The 8,768-nt window shown below is 37.6% G+C and overlaps 1 pseudogene; it reads right to left on the bottom strand.

Annotated features, from left to right (window-relative positions):
* Positions 1-1,442: 1,442 nt before the first annotated feature.
* Positions 1,443-8,768, bottom strand: part of LOC122144584 — a 31,222-nt pseudogene continuing 23,896 nt past the window's right edge.

The following is an 8,768-nucleotide window of genomic DNA, read 5'->3' as shown; positions in this document are numbered from 1 at the left end:
CATCATTCTAAAAATGAACTACACCTTTAATAAATGATAACAGTAATCATTTTTGTGAGCATTATTTTTGCTTTAAGGTATTTTAAGGATCTAGAAACTTACAAGCAGGTGTGGGTAGAGGAAGTTGGAGCTAGACCCTGCAGGAAGGTGCCCTTCCAAGAGCAAAACTAGACAGCCCTAATACCCATCATTACCTTCCTACAAATAAGGTGCCAGTTAAGTCACTGACTGACTGGGCAGTGAGGCAGCAAGACAGCAGCCTTCGTTTTTAAGACACAGTCTCAGAAAAGCATGTTGTTCTGTCTAAACAAAGAGCCATAATCCACACTTTTCCAAACATCCACAAGTTTCAAGTTTCATTTCCTCCAGTCTGTAATGTGACAAGCACATTATAGCCAATTTCACATATTGTTGTCTCCATCCCTTCCACCCTCCTCCGTGGGCCTCCATCCCTTCCTCCACTCGCTCAGCAGGAGGAAGTAGAGGAGATTGGCCCCGCAGCTAAAGCCCCCTTTTCAGGCCTGCCGCTGGCGAGGTCTATCGGCAAAGCACAGGGAGCGGAGGTGTCGCTTCTGCTATGGCATTTCGGACAGTATCTACTTCTCTCCGGGTGCAGAGGAGAAAGGAGAAACAGAGGGGGTATTATCAGAGAAGGATGAGAGCAGCGAAGGCATTTTTGTCTTTTTATTCCCCTCCTAAGCTTCGGGCTTTGCTCCCAATCCGATTGGTCGATACAGCGAGGGATGTAAATGAAATGCAAAGAGGAATAAGGCTGGCTTCCCATGTTATGAGTGTGTGTGTGCAACTGCACTGTTCTCTTTGGCTCTTTCTCAGGGTTTTACCATTCTCTCTTACCTTCCCTCTTTTGTCTCCAAGTCCCGTGCTGTGCTGTGATTTCATTTCTGTCTTGTCAGTGTCCATTTGTCTCTTTCTAGCACTTCCTGTCTTAACTATGTACTTATTACTTCTCGCTAGCTTGTCTTTGCTCCCTCTCCTGGCCGGGGCTGGGTTCTCAGCTCTTATCTGTTCAGGCACCCCACACATTCCAGTGTTGCCGTGGCTCCCTGCCTGCATCCACGGTCACGGCGATTCCATGGGTTCACACAATCCCTCAGATGAGAGAGAGGAAAAAACAGGGAGGGACGGAGAGAAAGCAGCTCAGTGAAGAAGAGATGACTGTACATGAGAAAGGGAGACGTTATATATTGTGATAAGGTGCAGCTGACATCCTGAACTCAGGATGAAACCATGCTTCATGTATACAAAAACCAGCTGATTGTAGCGGCTCTTAGGACCCACATTTTACACTGATCATCCAGTGACCACAAAACACATTATCAAAATTGTTTTTATATGAACAAAACTTCAATCAGAATTTATAATTTTAGAATCGTTTAAAATCAAACAATAGTTGGAAGACTCCCTAGGGTTCTTGTCTCCTCTGTATTAAAGAGAATTCAAAGCTGTTTTAAGGGATAGACAAAGCAAAAAGGGAAACAGAGAAAAGAACGCAGTATTTTCAAATCTGTCCCAGATTAATGGGTCATTCTTAATCTCTCATGGTTGTGCCCAAATTTACCCCTCACCCCCTCAATCTCAATCTGAGACCTTTGTGATCCTAAACTAAAGTGAGAGAGAGATGCATGACAGCGGGGGGCAAAAAGGATAATTATTCCAGAAAGAGAGAAGAAGAGAGAGAGGTGGGAAGAGGTGGAATGAGTGGTTCTGGATAACTTTGATCATCAACTCAATGGATATTAACATATTGAAAGTGTGAAAATTTTATTACAAAAGAAACAACACACACACAAACGCAGCAAATTCTATTACAGCTCCACTTCAGATTCAGTTCAAAAGATTGTGTCCCTTTACCTTCACTGTGTCTTAGATGTTTGACTTAAGCATGTTGAGGAAATTTAATTAATCCCTGATTTTTATAATCAACCAATATATCATCTTGTTAATGAAATAATGTCTGTCAACTAAATGAATGAGGTTACAATGATGAAGTTATGGATCAATAGCTTGTATCCTACAATATCCCTGTATAAAACTCATTTTGTGACATTGGGTCCATTTTAACATTTTGAGTCAATTTTACTTTTAGAAGAATCGGTGTGTTGGTAAATTACAGATTTAACGTCAGTTACAGTCTTCAGATAAACCTGCACTGTCTTTAAATTCTGTATTTAAAGCTCTCTTTATATTTACTATCTTCCCTCTTACCTTCCTGTGCTATTTATACCTGAAGACTCTCTGTGTTGTTTCAGACAATTCATGTCACTTCCTGTCTCAACCCTTCTGTCTGTCTCTGAGTTTGTCCCGCTCTTTCCTGAGATGTGTAATGATGGAGCGGATGGCTTTGCTCTGGGGATCGGTGGGTTTTCTCTCTGAAGGTAGCGACTGAAGTGGCGGATGCTGCGACTCAGGAGGGAATCCAGACCATGACCTCTGCCCCCTAATCGCAGCAGACCTTCTGCAGCAAGAGCCAGGTTCTTATCCCAGTTTGCTGGGTAGTCTGCCTGGGCATCCACAATATGACAATACAGCTGTCGATAAAAGAAGACCACAGAGTTTTAAAAATTTGTATAATAAAAGGCAGAGTTATAGACTTGAAATTACAACATTTTAATGTCTATTTAAAAGAGACTTGAAAGGTTTGTAAAACTCAACATTTAACATAAAATATAGAAAACATCAAATGTGATGTTTTAAAGAACAGCAATTAGTCTAAAAATAATTTTACTTGACACATCATGCTGACAAACTAGATTTGCAGTGCTTGCAAGGTAGCAAAAGAAAGTGTTAAAGGTTTTAGGTAAGCTTTGGTTTTAGGCTTTGATTCTGTGTATAATTTTGCATTAGAGCCACTTCGCCGCTTCCATGACGCTCACGAGTCTGCGTCTTGTTTTTTGTTGTTAAAAACATGAAAAATTCACCATGTAAATTGCTGTCGGTTGAATTTTGGGATAGCAAACATTCTGTAATAGTATGCCAATGAGAGATTTTCAATCTTCAAACTTAAATTTCTTAAAACGGCACACCTAAGACTGAGCTTATCTAAACAAAGAGTATGTTTAAACAATTAATTACAAAAACTGTTAATAATAAATGTATAATACAATTTAAATATTTATTGAAAGCTGCATTGCAAGCACTGCAATTCCAAAAAAGGAATATATGTAATATGTGATCCTGGAGCACAAAACCTGTCTTAAGTTGCATATTTACCTACCGTAAATATATCAATACTTCATTTTTGATTAGTAATATGCATTGCTAAGGACTTCATTTGGACAACTTTAAAGGCAATTTTCTCTCAATATTTAGATTTTTTTTGCAACCCTCAGATTCGAGATATTCAAATAATCTCGGCCAAATATTGTCCGATCCTAACAAACCATATATCAATGGAAAGCTTTCTTAATTTTGAAATTGACACTTAAGACTGGTTTTGTGGTCCAGGGTCACATATCTGATGTAATTTCCCACTCACATTGTAAGAAAGCTCATAGAGACCATGTTTCCTCCATGTTCTCAGGGGCAGGTCAAACAGGAAAAAAGGCTGTCTTCATCCTAAAAAGCGATGGAATAAAAGCACCTAAGTATACATTTGTAGCTATATATGGAGGTTTTGGCAAAGATACAGTGATAAGAGCTGTAACCTGAGTATTACCGGGCCTGCCACATCTCCTCATTGGCAACTCTCTCCCAGGAGCCAGGATGGAAGCTGACAGTGTGGAATAAACATAAAAAAAGTGTAGTTAATCTTACTTTCCTAACTGTGTACTTTTCTTAAAATAACCAAGTTGATGATATTTTTATAAGCATTATTCTTTTTGATGTATATTCAGATGGCATCAAACCAGTCTTGTTAAGTACGGACTTGAAATACAAGTTTAAAACCAGCCAGTAATCCAGCGAATCATATTCTGCATATCTTCAAACCATACAACAGCTGATCTTCAACCTCGCCTGTCTTTGGAAGCTCTCTCTGTGATGAACGACCCATATATTTCTGCATTTCTTCCTTTCCACTACATCGCTCATAAATGTGCGGCCTCTCCTTCAAAGGAATATTTTAGCGTGTGACTTCCCCGCTAATATTTGGCTGGCAGGCAGGGATGGACACGCTTGTAGTGAGTGAGAGGAGAGTAATGTCCCACACCATTCAACCCCGATTAACTTGCTGAATGCCAGCCGGCTGCAGAGAGCCTCAGTGCTGGAGACTAGAACTAATTTCACTTTATACACAGATATTGACATGCCGCAGTTTAGAAAGTCATTAGGGTGGGGTCAGCAGACTAATAACGACTTTGAAGCTGGAAACGGAGGCCGTCTGCACAGCATGGAGTCAGAGCAGTGTTTATTAAGTGTACTTTAATATCGGTGAGGACCAAATCACTTCAATGGGTTGCACGAGATATAAAATGGTGCTGGGGTGCACCTGGTAAGGATGCTCAGACTACTGATGAACCTAAAGGTGCATTGAGTAGTATTATCCCTAACATTTATTTACATATCCATTTATTTAATCTGGCACATGCTTAATTAAGCATGTGTGGACACTTGGAATAGAATCCATTACCTTAGCATTGCTAGCCACATGCTATACCAGTATACTGTCCTTCAAAGGCAACATGATGAGCTGACATTGAGAAAAATGCATTCAAAATTTTCTAATTGAATTTTGATTAATTTCATATCAAATCTTCTTACATTTCTACAAACCTGAAATATGTTGCTCCAGGTACATTTTGCTGCACTTTCAGGTGCCACGTCCACATAACTGATGTAATTCTTTCTCCCCATGGTGTAGGTTTATTAAACACCCCAGTGTCATGAAAAAAACATGACTGTGGGTCAGTTTTTGCAAAATGATGCTGTGCTACTGAAGCATGTTTAACAGCACTTTCAAACTGAAATGTCCAGTGCAAAATACCGTGTTTAATTTTCTCCAAAGTGTTTAATGTGAAGAAATTTAAAAACGTCCGGTCAGTGGCGTTAAAAGGCTAAAAGGCTCAATCACGGTCTTTGCACTAAACCCTAGTGTTTTTTTTGTGGAGTGACTTGACTCGTGATTCATTGCATCAAAATGTACCAGGTGAGCTACTGAGCAAGTTTACTACATCAGATATGCCGTAGATTTGGAGATTATGAGATGCAAACATCAAATGTATTTGTTCGCAAAAGTTGTACTACTGTTAAAGGGTTTTTGAAAGGTCATAACATGCAAGGAACTGTGCCAAAATAAGTTTTAGCTATCAATAATTTGGCCCCTCTAATCACTAAAATCTGTTAGTCTAGTGTTCATTTCAGCTGAAAACATGATAGTCCATATATTAACAACATATTATGACCTACCAGGCAATATATCACTCCCTAAGTAAACTACAAACAATTGTGATACCTGTCATGTGGCTCTGGCTCCAGTTGTAAAGCTCAAGTGTTTTGTGGCCCCATTTTTCAGGGTCAAATGGGGTTTTTGACAGGTACCAACTGCTCACAGACGCCCCAGGGCCAACGAGAGAAACTCTTCCAGCTGGGGTCACCCTCAGTTAGGCCAATACATACAAACACAGGCCTGCTGTAGGCAAACCCAGAGCAAAAACCAAGCATCAGTCATAGTGACATAGTTACAGTTTTAAATGAATGGGTAAAACTTCCTGATAGCATTCATTATGCCTTTAGTTAATGTACATTCAAATAGAAAGTTAAGTTGTGATTCACATATATTTAATATTAAAGGTACACAAATCATGTTTTATATAATGTAACATTGCTTGTTATGTTATGTTATGTTATGTTATGTTATGTTATGTTATGTTATGTTATGTTATGTTATTATACAGAACATACAATGATGTTATGTTATGTTATGTTATGTTATGTTATGTTATGATGAACTCTCCAAGGAAACCAAGTTAAATTATTAGATTCATACTTTCATTCTCTGCATAATCCAGCAAGAAGGAACAAAAACTCTTTAGAGTAGAGTATTTTTTTGTAGAACTGAGTAAAAGCTTCTAAGCCTGTCTGTTATGTTAGAGCCAATGCAGATCTTTAATCACAGGATACACATGGCAGGAATATAGAAACCGGCTCTCTTAACAAAACAAGCAGGTTGCTGATTGTTTTTTCTCAAGTATTTATTTCTTATTCTCTCTGTTCTGCTTCCCAGGGAAAAGACTGTAGTGCTTATTGCCCCCCTCTCAGAGACCGGGGGCTTTACCGAGGAAATACTGCCGTCTGGTGGAGGGAGGCAGTATAGATGGTTCATTTCTTTTGTATAAGGGGTTACAGGTGACATGTAATGGTTTGCTATCTCTAGTGCATCTCTGTCTAATATACATAAATTACAATATCATTTGTAGCATAAATACGGATGGCATATGAATATGAACACTCTGAGTGTGTGAATCTTACTGCATATTGTGCTTGAGAAACTGCTCATTGCTGAATGTTTTCTTTTCCACGGTGTTGACTGGATCCCACCAGCGCCCAGGAAACGTGACTCCAGGTAAATGCTTCTGGAGTTTTCCCACATACCAGCTATATGTCATCATCTGCATCACATAATACAGGTTTTTACAAGCCATTTAAAACAGTGACAGAGTAGCATGGCTATAGCTGAGATAAATTAGACATGTGTCAGGGCTGGATTACGGACCTCCTGGTCAACAAGGCTGAGGTCTGGCCGGAGACCCTGGCAGTAGTGCAGGTAGCGCAGCGTGTTTCCTGGGAGATCACCACGAGTCAGAACCAACATGCCCTCCGGCAATGACGACACAACCTCACGGGCAAACCTGTCCACGACATCATTTCTGCTCTGATCACACTCTCTGTCGACACACACAGACAAAAAACACCTTGAAAATACCTAGCATTAAACATGCTGTGTAAACAATATGTGCAGTGCTGCTTGAGTTGCAGTCAGGGGTTAAATAGGGCCCCACCAACAGTGTTTTGTATATTTATATACAGCAGTGGTTTTAAGGTTTTTAAAGCTAAGTACCCCAAAATAGGGGTCCTTAGCATCCTTATTATCATTAACTAAAACTAAAACTATTAAAACAAGTTTGGTAATGGAAATTAACCTGAAATAAAAGGAAATATAAATATTACACGAAAAGCTGAAAGTAAACAAAAATTAGAAATATGTTTAGGTTGAAGTACAGTAAATAAATGAAAACTAAAACTGAAATAAAAATAAACCTAAATAATAATATATATAAAAATATGACTGAAAATGGCAAAAGCACATACCAAAATAAAAAAAATAATAATAATAATAAAATATTAAAATTATGAAAACTTCAAATAAAAAAGCTGATTCAAATAAAAATCAGTATAAACTTAATAGCATACAAATAATATTAAAATAACTGCTCCAAATATGATGATCCTTTTCAGAGGAATAATATAAAGCTACACATTTTCTTGTAAAAATTTTTTTTTTACAATTATCTTAATAATTGTAAAATTATATTTAAATATGAATTGCTCCAAAATATTGCCCATATTAATGTAATATTGTTAAGACAATATAATAAGTATAATAACTAGTTTTTATATTGTGATTGCACTAAGACAAGTTTAAAATATGAAAATATGATCTTAAAATATGATCTTAAATATAATATCTTATGTGAGCTTAATTTTGACAGCAAATATGTGCATATGTTAAATATAAGGTTTCAGTATAAGTAACTGTAGTTTTTGTATGTATGCATGTATATAATTATTTATTTTGTGTGATATCTTGCCTAAGACATGATAATTACCACCATATATCAGTAATTATTGCACTTACAAAATCCCAGATTAGGTCAAAAATGCCTGTTTTTAAAAGTCTTTAGTGAAATAAGGCTGTTGTAAAAGCTTTACAAAGAGAGTATAAAATAATGAAAGTTCGCAAGTAAAAAGTGATCTGAAAGTGATACAAAAGTTTGTGAGCTGAGTTTGTGAATGCACCTGCACATTCATTCACAAATACTTTAACCACATCAGCTGTGAATCCACGTCACTTTGAAGAGTTTGCACTAAAGTGTAAGGATGTGTGACATTATTGGTGTTTCAGCTATCCTGCAGTCAGTCGCTCTGTTTCTCTGTGAGCAGTGACTAGGTGTAATCAGCCTCGGACAGGTGCGATGAGCGCTGACAAGAGTGTCAGTCTCACCACTGATCAAAGCAGCACCGTTTGTGGCAGCGAAGTACCAAACCTCAGCGCTCTAATCTACATGACTGCTGTGGCCAGGACGGCTAATCAAGCACAGAACTCATCTGCTTTAATCTGAATGACTAGTGTGGCCAGGACGGGTAATCAAGCATAGATTCAAAGCTGCAGAAGAGTGCAAGAGAGCTTTAGCTTTGATGTGTGCTGAAGCATTGAGGAAATGAAGAATTCAGGGAGTGACTGCCATGGTCTGGAGTATGATCAACCACAAATATACAAAAAACATAATGCACACGGATAGGCCCACTATATATATATATATATAATAATATTTATAATATATATATATATTATATATATATATATATATATATATTATATATATTATATATATATATATTCTGTATATATAAAACATAAAAAGAGGCAATATAAGAAGTGATACATGAACATTCAAAATTATGGTTGTCAATTATACAAGTATAAAAACTATTGGACCTAAAAATGATATTCGGCATTCTCTTTTTGTAAGAGGAACCATCATTTTGACCAAACAGCAAACGCTCTTATGCTCACTAAGGCTCCATTAATT

This window comes from Cyprinus carpio, unplaced genomic scaffold (assembly GCF_018340385.1).
Source record: "Cyprinus carpio isolate SPL01 unplaced genomic scaffold, ASM1834038v1 S000006728, whole genome shotgun sequence".
NCBI lineage: Eukaryota > Metazoa > Chordata > Actinopteri > Cypriniformes > Cyprinidae > Cyprinus > Cyprinus carpio.
Note: the sequence above shows the minus strand (reverse complement) of the source record. Positions and strands in the feature narration are given on the sequence as shown.